Source organism: Pundamilia nyererei, unplaced genomic scaffold (genome assembly GCF_000239375.1).
Source record: "Pundamilia nyererei isolate P.nyererei 1_Seehausen unplaced genomic scaffold, PunNye1.0 scaffold00293, whole genome shotgun sequence".
NCBI lineage: Eukaryota > Metazoa > Chordata > Actinopteri > Cichliformes > Cichlidae > Pundamilia > Pundamilia nyererei.
In genome coordinates this window covers 532,914-548,265 of record NW_005187694.1, presented here as the reverse complement: position 1 = coordinate 548,265, position 15,352 = coordinate 532,914, and positions in this window count along the sequence as shown.

Here is a 15,352-nt window from a genome sequence, read left to right as displayed (position 1 = left end):
ACAGTGTTAGAAGTTAGCAGGAAGTTAGCTCGCTAATTTACACCTAAACATGATATAGCATGTTCTGACTGAGAGATTTCTGAAAAAAATAAAACGTACAGCTCTGCTATCACTTCCAACATAAATGAAGACAGAAAACTAAACAGCAGTGACGTTTGTAGGGTTACTGAAGTTGGACTAGGTGGTATATAATGATGTGCTACGTGATCGCTGGTGACACAGCTATGTTAGCATAACATAAACACAGTGAAGCTGAAGGATGAACGCAAACTTTTTTTCCACTTGATAAAAGTTAACGTGAGGGTTCCCGATGGTTAGGGACAAATGCAGTCGCATGGCAGGATGCTGTAAACGGACCAAACTTCAGTCAGGAGAACAACTGCGATATTCCATCCACAATACAAGGTTAGTCATTAATATACTGCAACAACATGGGAATAGAGCAGCTGCGAGAGAATTCAGCATTAATGAATCAATGGTACAGAAATGGAGGAAGCAAGAATGAGTTGAGTAAAGTTTGACTTATCTGACTGTTTGGTTTTGCTTAATGTTCCTTATGTATGAAAACAGACCCGTTCATTGATAGTGCGCCTTATAATCTGGTGCGCCTTATGGTCCGAAAAATGCAGTATAAGTACTGTAATAGATGGCAGGGAGAAGCATTCCATATGGCCATTCAGGTTGGTTGATTTTTTGACAGGTGTATTTAAAAATAAGAATTACTGCTGTTGTCACTAAAAAGTGCATATCAGAAGTCCACTGTATATGACTCTACAGGGTTCATTTTCTCAAATACTCTCATACTGTGAAGTGTAATAGCAGCAATGGCATTTCTGACTTCTGACTTGTATGCAGGTGTAGTGTTCACTCCTGTAAAATTTCTTCATTGTAGTATCTCACACTTCTTTGCACACAGAGCTCCATTTTCTCTTCAAACTGTTTTTTACATTCCTGACTCTTTAATAATTCTCACTCCTCTCACGTTATCAACAGTCGTCCATATCTGTCTCTACTCTTCTTTCAAGCTACACCTTTGTGTCTTCCCTCTCTACCCTTTTCTTTCTCCATCTAGCTCAGTTCATAGCTATACCACTTTCTCCCACCTTCCCACCGCTCTACTCCCTCCCCTCTCTCCCCATCACCAACAGCACCAGGCACCAACCCCCCGTTCTCCCCTGTTTCCCTTTCTGCACAGCCGTCACTCTGAATTATTTTCAATGAGCTCCTTTATAGCAGGCGCCAGATCTCAGCTCCAACTCATCACTGAGCACAGGGCTGGGGGGACACGCTCTGCATTTCGATCAGCTCTGGGCCTCCTCTTTGCTATTAACCCCTTTCACACTAAACTCCACAACCTCCTCCTTCCTAACCTCAACCCCCACTCTCACATACGTACACCACAGCTCATTCTGTACTCTCTTGCAATGTTGATGTTGTCACCTCTTTACCTCTGTTTCTCACTGTGATTTCTTTACTCAAAGACAAAATCTTTATTTTTACTGTCAGCCCTGTTTACACAATTTAGTTTTTTAAATGAGCATCTTGATCAGTGTGATTGTGATAAAAAGGGATAAAAGCGAAAAGTTGACAAATCTCAATTCAGGCCATGCCAAAAGAAGGCATGCTTTTACTATCAAACTTGAATCAGAGGCAAAACACACAAAGTCCAAAGCCCAAAGCCCAAAATGTTAGCATGTTTTTGACACTGGTGGAATAAAGCTAGCCAAAGAACAAAGGCAAAAGTAGAGGAACACCTGAAATTTTTTTTAACTAATCGAGCAGCTACAAGTGTATGTACTAAACTGTCTTATAAAGCAGCTGGCTAAATTCATTTGAGGACCCAAAAATGCAGATAAACTAGTTTATTAGCGCTGTCGCAGATAATCAAAAAGACAAACTATAAAATCCAGAAAGAAAAACTGAAAAGTATGAGATACTGGAACATGAAGCTGGAAAACACACTGGGTGCTAAGAAATATATGGGGAAAGAGGAAGAGATGCACATACACACATAAAATATATGACCATTTGCCCAGTGGGCTGATGCAGCTGTGTGGTGATGGGTCTTTTTTTTTCCTTCTTTGTCGACATAATCATAAAGGCTACAGGTTGGTTTGAATATCCATTGTGAACTAGCCCTACATGCACTGACAGCAGCCCATTCGTTCATTTTACTGGTACTGGATTGCCCAATCAAATCTTTTAATGCAACCGGCCCCTCCCCTACCTTCGCTGTGTGCTCGTGCAAGCTCATATGCTTGTAAAACAAAGTTTAGTATGAAAGAAGTAGCTGATACAGATGGACAAATTGAAGCGAAAAAAGTGGAACTGAAAAGCTAAAAGAGGAAAAAGAAAATTAAAGTAGAAGGAGGTGCAGAATGTCTGTTAATTTGATATAAATTGACATTTGACCACGAGCCACTGCTAATAGCTAAAGTGTAGCTTTTTATTGTCATATGTTGTACTATAAGACAACTAAGACAACAACTCAATAACGGTACCAACTTTAGAAAAACTTCCTATGATGCCAACGAGAATTTTTCTCCTTACCTTGTCTTTATACGTCACTCTGTATTTAATCATTAATTATTATCATTCTCTGGCTCTTTTCCACAGTATGTCTTTATTTTGTCTTCTTCCTCGCACCTCCAACTTTTCACCCGCTGCTTTCTGAGCCTGGTTCTGTTGGAGGTTTCTTCCTGTTAAAAGGGAGTTTTTCCTTCCCACTGATGCAGCACTTGCTCATAGGGGGTGATCTGACTGCAGGGGTTTTGTTTGAATCATGTAGGGTCTTGACCTTTTGATATAAAATGCCTCATAGCATCCGTTTTTGTAATTTGTTACTACATAAATAAAACTGAATTAAACTTTCATTCATACTAATTGCCAGAATACTTATAGCACAGGTCCAGGAGGAGGTGTGGCAGCAACTTTCCACTCAAGCTTCTTATTCAACCAAAGACCAAGACAGAGCTATTCTTCATTTGAAAGCCTGATGCTTAGCCTCATCAACCCTAGCTGGAAAACTCAAAAAACATTTTTATTTGTTATCTATCATCCACTTGGATTACTCAGAGTTTCTCTAAGATTTTTCAGACATTTTATCTGATTTAATTCTCAGTTCAGATAAAATAATTTTGTGAGTGATTTGAAAATCCATGTAAATACTAAAAGTAAAGGTTGTGTTGACTAGATTCAATTGGCTTCTTTCAAAACAAAAAAGAACCACTTTAGTCACACTCTTTCTGACATATGAACTAGAAACTTTATATTTCACAGTGTGAAAACCCTCTCTTGTCTGATCATTTTCAAAAAAATTTTTTAATTTACAGCAATGAATTACAAAGCAGTCAGGAATAGATTTCATCACAGTAGATGTCTTTCTGGAAGTGCTGTATCTATGAATATATTCATCCACTGTTATCTATTCAATGTCATGTGCCAACACAGTGTAGAGCAGCTACCTGAACTCTACTCACACAGAGGTTATTATCTTTCTAATGATTTTACATCTTCACTGCATATGACTCTGGATACTGTAGCTGCTCTGAAAAAGAAAGCCTCAGATCAGAAGTACTTGACTCCCTGGTGAAACTCTCAAACATGCATCTTAAAGTAGATACCTTGTAAGGTAGAGATGAAATGGCATCTCAGTGATTTAGGGGATCATCATTTAGCCTGGAAGGATTATTTTTTACTCTCTCTCTAGGAGAGGATAGACACATTAGAGGACAGACAAACTTACTGTAATTTGGTGAACTGCTGGTGGAAATTAGCAAAGCCAAGGGAGCACTAGAACTGTTTCCAGGTGGTAGGATCTGACCAGTCCACCAATGCTTGGGCCTTTGTTGGGTCTACTCTCATTGGAGTCTTCTTGATAAAGAAACTTAGGAAAGACAGTGTTATAATATTGTGTAGATCCAATTTATGCTGTGTCAGGATGACCCAGGAAGTCCTGAAATCTGGACTCTGAGAGAAGATCTCTGGTGCGACACAAGGAGCAAAGGTGTTGAAGCTTAAGTACGGTAAACTGAAATGAGGCATCTTTGATACACTGCATGCAATTTAAGACCCAAGCTTTATTATACTGTATACTTTCTCTGTCAGCAGTTTTAATGTTGTGACTATTTACTCCGTACAGTAACTGAACATTTCTGTGTCTGTGTCATTAATAAAAGGATTATAAGCATAAAAAAACCCCATTCCATAGAATACCCATGTTGAATTGTACTAAGTTGTACAGGCACACTGAAATAACAGATAAGAGGTCTTTGATTGTAAATCTGTCTTTACAGTTTTTACAGTCCCTCCTCCCATTGCAATCACCTTTCTCAATCTACGAGCTGTGGGTGAAACTGGCCTGTTTCCTTTCTGATTATGTTCTGCAGAGCTGTGGATACATACCACTCACTCCCTGTAAATCTGTTGAATCCTCTGGAATTTTTTTAGTTTGATACAAGTGATTGTCAATGCAACTTTGTTTGGCAGTACAGTAAAATTTACACTTAAAGATACTGAGACTTTAGTCATGAAGAATGCAGAAAACGAGGGACAGAGACTTGAAGGATATTCTGTTACAATTACTGTGCATCACAAAGAGAGGGCACAATACAATGTTCATTGAAAGCAACAGCTGCTTAGCTGGACTTGATGGAACTAGTGTTAATCGCTCTTACTGTCATCTTGGCACTCTAAGGCAAGATTAAACTGTGGTGTAAAAGCTAAGTCAGGAAAGCCCCTAAAAAGACTCTCTGTCTCACTCCTGCTGACAACTTGGAGCCACATGTCAACTGCAAGGCACATCTGTTATCATGAAATTTTATATTTAAGACTTCTCACTTAGTGAATCACATCAATGACCCATTGCTGGTTCTTCTTCTCCTATTATATGTAGTAGCCTATAGGAATGTAGGACAGGCAGGAGATATCTTTCCAGCAGCAGCCAACCAGCATTGTCAAGAATAATGTCTTTCGCCTACAGGAATGATTTGTCATCTACAGAGAGTTCAGGTTTGAAGCTCACTTGACTGTGCTGAATCAATTAAGTCATCCTTGGCTAATCCTAGAAGAGTGCAAGAAATTGATTTGGGATGCAGCCAAGTGATGGGTTTGACTATGGCATTGTTTATCCTATACATGTTGAGCGTTGATGTGCTGACTATGATATAGTCCTTGTACGATAAGGAGTATGATATAGTCCTTAGTAAAAACAAGGGAGCTGAAATCAGGAAGAGAGAATACGATTAGTTTTGGGATGCAGAAACCGTGAATTTTAGCTGAAGCTGAGCTTCATGACACAATAATCATTCTGACTGTGTGCAAACTAGTCTGTGTGTTTTGGATGGCCGCATCAGAAAAGAGAAGATACCCATATCGCAATACATTTTAAATTGGAAGTAACTCCATTCAAAATAACAAAAATACATATATTATATTTTTGTTATTTTAAATTGAATTATTTTCCATAACAAATGTTCACGTAATGACAATGGATAACACTAAAGTTTGTTTGGCTGAAAGCTAATCTGATCATCTCCTGAATTTGCATCACTGTCGCTATAAAACTGGAGATGCTTTCTTTGTAAAAACTTGAGGTCGTAATATTTTTTTATGTAATAAGGGGACATTAGGGGTCATTAAACTCTATTCAATCAGTCATATAATACTTATAATACTTACTTATCATGGATTTGCCTTTTGACACAAGATTGTACGGTGCATTTTCATTTCACTTCAGACTTTATTCAAACACATCCATCAACACCCTGCTCGTGTGGAATGTGTTGCAAAACTTGCACTTCTAACTGAAGGGTGGTGGAGGGTTGTGGGCAGAGGTGAGGAGAGTGGAGGTCAGAAAGCAGAGGACCAAGAGGTCTCATTCTTGGCTGTCCTCTGTCTTTAAAACCCCACTTCCTGGTGTTTCAACTGCTCAGCCTGCTGAGTTTTAAAATTAAAATGAATGTAAACCTGTCCCATTGCTTTATTTGGGTCCACTTGTAGTCATAATATAACAAGATATACTGTATGAGTGACTTAGAGATTCCTCTCCCTCCATCTCAAATTTAACATCTAAGTAACATTGTTGGAACAGAGGGTTTGTCTTTTTCATTGGATAGTACTGCCAACAGCAAACATAGGAAATATTTAACTCATAACTCTGTGTTATTTTTTAAATAACAAAAGAAGATCTCCTTTAAAAATGTAGATAACATGATTTTCAGAAATACCTTAAATAGGTTGCCTTATTTTTTAACAGCGTATTTCAAGTCCCACGGCTCTGTCGCTGGAGTTGCACCCTGGAGGTGGCACTGTGCTGGTTTCTGCAGTAATGTCCTGTGCTGGAACAAAAAAAGAATCACCCATAGACACACAACATTTTTCTACTTATAATACAATATAATGTATAAAACTTAAAAAAAAAACAATAAATCACTGTTGGTAGTAAAAGCTTACTTTAAAAGTACATGTTTTTTTGTTGTTATAAATTACCAGTTAACATCTGCCAGCTGTGTTCTTAAAGCCTTTATTTTTAAATGAATCACCTGTAAATGGGATTTTAAATCTCAATAAGTTTTTTTCTTCCTGCTTCAATAAAGTTACTTCAGATCTGCTGAGCTCTGGGATTTATTATACAAGTGTTTGTATGAACTCAGTAATCAGTACTGAGGAACACTCTGGTTTTGTGACTTGAAGTGTGATCTACTGATGTCGCTGAGTGACAGTGCTGTTCAGAGTGAGGGCTCAGAGGTGAACTGAGTTCTATTTTACTACCAACAGTGGGACAAACTAAATGTGAAGACGCTGCTGGAATGTGGACAGAATGGAATGTGGACAGAATGTCTGTCAAATATCCAAGCTATCTCATAATGTCAGGGCAGCTCAATGATAAGTGTGTTATTGCTGGATGGCTAGTTAGCTAGCACCTTTTCCATTAGCTAAAATTGTGGTTCACTCTGGTTTTTGCTGCTGCATCTAATGGGATGAAGAGAGTTAATGCCTAAATCATGCTCCAGTGGAAAATTGTCATAAGTTACGATGTAGATTTGTCACTGAAGAACACGTGATGCATTAACCTAGTGACTAGCAGGTTCTGTTAAACAAACTCCCAGTTTCTGACTGACTGCTCTCCTCTTCTTGCATCAGTAAGTTGTCTGAGGTGCAGCAATTTCAATCCCATTCATTTCCTCATTCAAAAAATCACTATTAAAGCACATAGCATGGCAAATTAATTTTCAGAGGGTTTTTTTCAAGCATTGAAATCCCAGCTAGGTATCTGTTTTTCTTTTTTTTCATTGTACTTTTTCACTACGATTCTGTTATTCTATAGACAGTAATCCAGCTGTCAGACCGTCAGCTAGCTTCCTTGCACTGAAAACATTTACTGTATGTTACTATAGCAATCACTGTTTAAATAAAACTTATCTGTATAAAACTCATAACACACTGGTCAGTGATCAATCATTTTCTGTTTTTTAATCAATCACACTGATGGAAATGTATTATTAAAGTGGCTTTTTTCATCATGTTGTCACTGTATTTGTTTACCTTTTATTTTGGATATCTGAGTTGGTTTCACCATGTTTGTTCCTCTTTTATCGTTTTGTGTGCTTTGTTTGGAGTTTTACTTCCCCTGTCTCATTATTCTGATTTGTTCCTGCTGTGTTTGCCACCTGTTTCCTCTAGTGATGGCCAGATCAAGACCAAGAAGACTTGAAACTTTACACTTAGTTGCTTCAGACAAAGGTTAATCTGTCAAGGCTTTATGTGCACACAAACCCCCCTGCTGGTCAAAACCATTACTGTCATTTCTATTTGTAGTCCTATTTGTCATTCATCTGGACTATCTTACAAGAAAACCAAGAACACAACCAAGAAAATAAATAAGAACATCTAAATCAGATTTTTTTTCTGGTTCCTTTCATTTATTTTTGATTAATGTGTCGGTAATGGTGATAAAAGTCTATCAATGTCAAAAAATGTGTCAGTATCATTTCAGTCAGTGTTTAAATAAATCAAATGGGATATGAGATGTTTCTGTTAAAACTGCTGCAGTGTTTTCAAATGATTGGACAGTGATTGTGCTTGTGAACATTAGAGTAATGGTGACTTTACTCATTTTTATAAAAAAAACAAAAAATCATATTTTTTCCACTGTGTTCTCTTGTCCGTAACAACCTCTCCAGCTTTGGAGAGAAGCCTTTCACATAGTGCTGAGGAAGCAGGGGTGTAAGAGTATCCCACAGCAAGCCCGCAAAGGTTAGGATATATGCAGGATACCCATAGATGTGTCACGGTAGTGGGTCATGTGACCCAGTGTTTGAGATTTTATGTGTCTAGTTAATTTCTAGGTTGCAGTTTAGTCCTTTGTTTCTTAGGGCGATCGTGGCCCAAGAGTTGGCAGTTCGTCTGACTGACTGTCTCAGTTGTTGTGTCCTTGGGCAAGACACTTCACCCGTTGCCTACTGGTGGTGGTCAGAGGGCCCGGTGGCGCCAGTGTCCGGCAGCCTCGCCTCTGTCAGTGCGCCCCAGGGCGGCTGTGGCTACACTGTAGCTTGTCATCACCTGTGTGTGAATGGGTGGATCATTGTGTATAGTGTAAAGCGCTTTGGGGTCCTTAGGACCAAGTAAAGCGCTATACAAATACAGACCATTTAGTTGTTTCTGTCATCTCCCCCTGTACTGTCTACCTGTCATGTTTCATGTCTGTGTGGTCCTTGTTGTCAAGTTCGTGTCATGTCTATGTTTCCTGTTTTATTTTGAAAGAGTCTGGTGTTCTTTGTTCATTGTATTTAGTTTCACTGCCCCTGTCCTGTCATTAGGTTCATGTGTGTCAGCTGTTCTTCCTCATGTGTTCCTCATTTGGTTTATGTTGTTTTTCATGCACCCGCACGATGAGGTTCCGTGCAGGTCATGTTCATGTCTGTTTCATCACGCCATCTGGTTCATAGTTTCCTTGCATCTGCACAGCATCTGTTCACAGTGATCATAGTTATTCCTTTCAGTCATGTTAGTGTTTTTCCAGTTTAGGTTTCTGGTTAGTTGCGGTCTCTCCCCCTGTTATGTTTTGTCTACTCCCCTCTGTATCAGGCCAAATAAAGGCTCGCTTTCTGTTTAAGTTCACTCCCGTCTCCTCTCCTGTGTTCGCACCTGGGTCCACCACAGGTCTGTCTCCACAGACAGTGATAACATAAGGTTTTGTTGTACTCTAGTTGGCTGGCACACAACAAACACTAGGAATAAAAAAAATAGCCGTTAAAAAAGAGAGAAATAAAATAATAGTAGTAAAACATTTCATCATTTACAGGCATTATTTGTAATACTTTATTAAGAGCGATCAGCACAAAGTGTTACTATACAGGGTGGAAACCTCTCTCCTTTCTGCAGTTTCCATGAAAACAGCTTCTCTACACGCTATGCGGTTCGTAAAGACTTCCTGGATTTCTCAGCACACACTCTGAAGCCTCAGCACACTATGTCCCATCAATAGTTTCCTCCTCCCTCAGTGTCTATTAAATATCTGTGTTTTCCTTTGTTCTTTGTGGTGTGTTCCCCTGTTCTGTCTTTCCACTCTGTTTCCTTCTGCCCTTCACCATTTTTGCTGCATTTTGTTTCCTGTGGATTTCCAGCAATAGAGTTGAGATTTTGACTTCACTCCTGCTTTCCTGAGTCCTATATCTAAGGAATGTGTAGTTTTCTGCTTTGCTTAAAAGGAACAATGTAAATATTAAATAGAAACATCTGTGGTAGCTTCTGTTTAATAAGCAAGAAACAAAGCTGCAAAATGCAGAACTGACTGTTTCTATTTCATAACATATTAATAACCCTTTAAAACAAACTTAAAGAATAGTGATGACTACCAGAAAATACCTGTGGCAGTTTCTGTGAGCTGGATTTTAATACCATGGAAATGATGGAATGAACTGGAAACACTTATACAAAATGCTAAACCACATGTTTCAAACAGTTTCTTAATATTTAAAATTAAATGCTATTAAACCTAATAAACATGTATTAATCAAAAGCTATAGCTGGAAAATAACAATACATGTCAGAGTTTAAAAGGTTAATATAAAAATACATATGGATACATTAGATTTGCATGGGAGTGTAGATGACCCTCTTTCACAGCATATATCTTGTCTGGATGACAAAAAATAATATGCTAAAAATATTTCAGCAGAAAAAGAGAGGTCATTGAATACATAAAATATCCACTACACAAAAATAAGATGTCATCAACGTTCTCCCACTTATCCAGTTCAGGGTTATGCTCTAACCATCCAAACACTCAGCCTGCAGCAAGTAACAGCAAGCCAACCGCTTGTATACTGAAAACACGAACAATGTTAAAGTAAGTATGATGTAATTGGCAGTTGTTTGAGCAACAATTTCACAAATATGGATCAAACCCTGCACCAAATAATTTGTGTATACAGTAACATAATTATTTCATCCTTTTCTGCCCAAAATAGCATGTGGTAACACATTGGAATATTTAATGTCTGTCATTAGAAATAAACCACTGCTAATGCTATTCACTGGGGGTGAGTATACCCAACATGTTCTCATTCCAACGCATAAAATACGGACGATTGTGACAAGTCCTCGGTATGTTACACGTTGGGAATGATAATGCTCTGCAAACACACCTCTAACCCCCAAACCTAATCTGTTGAACTACTTAATTTTGGGGGGAATACTATAAATAACATTAGTCACATTATATTAGTGTTATATGAAAGTATTACTAACCACAGCTATATCTTTATCCATGTTTACAATAATAATTCTCAGCTTATATCAAGGCAACCTTACTTTTTATTACTACTTTAAGTAATATTACCTATTAAGCTAAAATTAGGTACTCTGCTGGTAGTGTAAGCTAACTAAGTGGTTTATGCAAGCATGGATGTATGAGGAAAGCCAAAAAGGAGGCCAAAAGTGTCTTAAGTTGGCAGTTGGATGTAATTTTCCTTTCTGATTGTCTTCATCCAGGAATAAAATAGAAAGTGCAGACTCCCAGTACGAGTTAAATAGAAAGCGTTAGTTTAGCATTTTGCAGATATGCTTCCTGCTTATTACACAGAAACTACCACAGATGTTTCTATTTAATAATCCAGAGCATTAAACATAATATTTACATTACTGCTTTTAAGCAAAACAGAATCTTGGTTTGACCACGTTATCCTTCGTAACCCGCACACTATTTTACTTGTGAATTTTAAAAAACAGACTGTTCATCACTGAAATCTTGGAATCACTTTTGACTGGGACATGTCCTTCAGTGTGCATTTGAAATATGTAGGACTGCTTCATTGGCTCCCTGTTAATCCAGAATCACATTTAAAATCCTTCTCCTGACGTAACAAGGTCTTCAATAACAAGGCCCCATCTTTTCTTAGAGCACTTTGCTCTTAGACTGCTGGTTTAATTGTGGTTCCTGGGGTTTTTAGAATGGGAGACAGAACCTTCATTTTCCAGGCCCCTCTTCTATGGAAGGCCCCTCTTCCATAGAAGAGGGCCCCTTACACTACCAGCAGAGTACCTAACAGTAGCTTAGTACCTAACAGACACTCTCTTAACTTATAGAATTAGGACTAAAACCTTCCTCTTTCATAAAGTGTATAGTTATGGCTGGATCAGATTAGCCTGAATCCTCTCCTAATTACGCCACAATATACCTAGCCTGCTGGGGACTTCCCATGGTGCACTGTGTGTATCTTCACTAACCTTATATTAACTCACTATATGTTTATACACCACTATGCATTTACTCTGTGGCCCTCTTCCACAGTGTACCTTTTGTCTTGTCTTCCTGGCCTCAACCCCAACCAGTCACGGCAGATGGCTGCCCCTCCCTGAACCGGGGTCTGCCAGGGGTTTTGTCCTGTGAAAAGGGAGTTTTCCCTCCCATTGTCACCAAGTGCTTGCTCAAAGAGGCTTGTTAGAGTTTTGCCTTTTCTCTGTATTATTGTAGAGCCTTTATCTTACATTAACAAGCACCTTAAAGTAACTGTTGTTGTGATTTGGTGCTATATGAATAAAACTGAATTGAATTATTGCTCTCTGGTCAGTCCTCCTAACAAATGTTCTGAGTTAATGCTGTCAATCTTGCAGTATATGAATGGGCAGCAGATCTTTAGCAGTGGCAATCAGGCTCTCCTTACTGGAAATCTACATTCTGTTTCCTTAACTCTAATATTGTTGTTTCTTCTGTGTTACTTACTTCCTACCTCATCTGGATTCCTCCTTCGTTCCTTCATCTGCTACTCTACGGAGTTCTGCACTGGCTCTATCTCTAGCTTCAGCTCTGTCTGTACCTGAAATGTGTAATAGAAGGACATACCTGAGATACTCACCTGCATGCCCATTCACACACCCACTCTCAGTCTCCTTCCTTTGGAAAACACCTTCCTACACCAAACCACTCTTGTTTAAAAGTAAGACTGTTCTCGTCCTCTCACACCATGCTGTCTTGTGCTTGCCTCCATCTTAGCTAAATCTGTCCACAATGCTCCCATGCAAATAGCAGTTCTCAATAAATAACTTGTTGTCTCTCAATAAGTCTTTTAGAACTTTCAGTTTTACAGAACCTGAATCCAGAGTTCATTTGGTGCAGTCCCTTAAAGCCATTGCACAGGAGCCTCTGTTGCCATATCAGCCATGGCCTTTGAATATACACAAGTGTGTTGAATAACTGCTGGAATTCCCTTGCTAAATAAAAGAATTGCAGGGATACAGGCAACAGTTAAATGTCAGCTACACTCAGTGTTTGCCTGACGATACTCTAGCCTTTTGTTGACACAGAGACACAATCTTCCACCAAGTGATTTGCCGGTCATTGCAAATTGGAACAATTTTCTTCCAGACTGGAGTCAGTTTTGTTCTATTTCCATTAAACCAAGGAGATAGGCACAGTTTTACTCCATCAGAAACTTGATATCTGTCCTACTATGTAACCTTCCAGGGATATGGTAGCCCTGCCCCTCCCCTTTTCCGCACACCTGTTGGCTTGGATGGCCAACCTTGATTCCCCACAGAAGCATCCAAACAGATGATCTCCGCTGGAGGAGTTGCAGAGGAGTCCACAGTTTACACCTCATAATTCCACATAACTGGAGGGACATTGCAGCTATAATGAAGTGGTTTCTCAAACCCACAAAGTCCACTGAACAGGTCCCATAAAAGCAAAAAATGAGGACAAATTTCCTCAAAATTAGGTGGGCCATTGATTGATAATGTCACCAACAGATCTCTAAAAAAAATCACCAGGAATATTGAAAATGTTTTTAAAGATCCAACATCCCCGTCTGTTTCAGCCATGCCGCAGAATATCTCTTCTTAATATTCTGAAGAGCTAAATTATCTTTTAAAAATATAGCACAATGCACTGGGGTGGTACATAACTCAGAATGAACTTAACTCAGAGCTTACTAAATTAAATGTGATCAGCTGTTCTGGAACTGAAGCCTCAGAGAAGCAATCTTAGGGTTACTCAACTCTGAATTTTAACTTGGACTTGCTGCCTGGCATGTTTTCCCTGGTATCCCTGGGGTAATTTGATTGAAAGAAATGTTAAGTCCCTCTGCAGCCTCTAATCTGCTTAGTGTGTTCAGCTGGTGCTAATTGGCCACACCTAGTCAGGTGTGGATAAAAGCATACCTGAGGCAAGCTTCCCAAGGAGCTCACTTGTCTTTGCCTTGGTGGCATCAGCCATTTGAGCCAACCTGCTATTCCATTTTAAGATAAAACCTCTTCTCACCCATACTCTGGTATTCATCTCCTTTTTTTATGTTGCGGCTTTTGAGCCGGGTCGTAACACAAAAATCAAGCTAACAAGGTTGTTTGATACTGAGTCACAAAAATAAAGATCACAAAACACACCCTTGGCAAAGAAACAATCCCATCTTGCTGTTGTTTCACACCTGTCAGGTTTTTTTTTATTTTTTTTTTTATTTTTTTTACATAAAAATCCAGGTTGGGGCATGTGTGTCCATCCATATACTAAAGATTTTAACTTCATATGAACTCTTCATGCATGCTCTTTCACTAAAGCTTTTTGTTTTCTAAATTTTTTTTCCTAGGTTGTGCTATATTTACATTTATGTTACATTACTGACGCTGTAACACATTGTGTGTCAAGGGTAGCTGGTTTAATACCAACTGGTTTGAATTCACCCAAATTCAAGGATAAAGAGCTGTAGGCCACATAGTATTTCTTCAGCATTCAATACATTAACTTCTAAAGCTATGTGTTCATTTTGTTTGACATATTCCACAATTTATAATGAAACTGTTGTTGTTGTTATTATCATTTTTAATACCCACATGGAAATAAAAAATATGTTATAATGATATATGTAAACCAAAATACCTGTAAATGTTGGAGTCGTATCTTTGATTCGTATCTATGGAACGCAATTTGATTAAAGCTCTCAGCCCCAAACACTTTACTCTGAGGTATTTTTTTAAAACAGCAAATATTTCAGTATTTGCCTGTCTTCTTTTCAGTACTTGTTAAATATGCATCTCATCAAATCTCCCTATGATGCTTGCTTACTTTTCTGGTTCTTTGTCACTGCAGGCTGATAAACACAAAGCACCACTCAGCTCACCTCCACTCTATATGGAGGACCATCACTCGACTCGCAGATTACTGTAATTGTCCCAACTTTGCTCTGTACCCGATAGAACAGCATACGAGCTGACGAGAGCACTCACCAATGCAGGACTGTGGTTATTAGCATCTACCAAATTGATTTCTGTCAGTGAGCACTATGCAATTATATTGCATGTTGTCTTGTGTCATATTGTTTTGGAATGGCTTCAGTTTGGTTTTGTTCTGTCTGAGAATTTTTCCAAATTAGTTTTGAAGTGTAATACATAAGATTTTGAGAACAAATAATGTTAAAAAGTTACTACTTTGATGCAACATACAATCTGATTTTCCCTCGGTTAAAGTACTGTCATGTACTGCAAATAAAGGCCATTAAACATCATCATTATCCAGGGTATTTAATCCCTCAGTTTCTCTCAGTTCCTTGTCTCATCATCGTCACTTCCGTGGGTGTGTTTTCAGTTCAGTGGCTTAGTTCATCTTTCGTGTTCAGCTCATCTAGTCTTGGTAAAAATCTCCCCAGTCAGCCTGCGAGTCCTGCATTTGGGTCCTCTTTCTCCACATTCACACACTGTGACAATAACAGACAACTGATTTCAAATTGGGGTTTTTTGGCACTTTGTTACTGTCAAACTGTTACAAAAACATTCATTGTTCCCATTTCTTTAGCAGAATGTCAGAAACATGCCCAAGATGACAAATTTTGACAGGCATAATATAGTATTCCTGCACCAA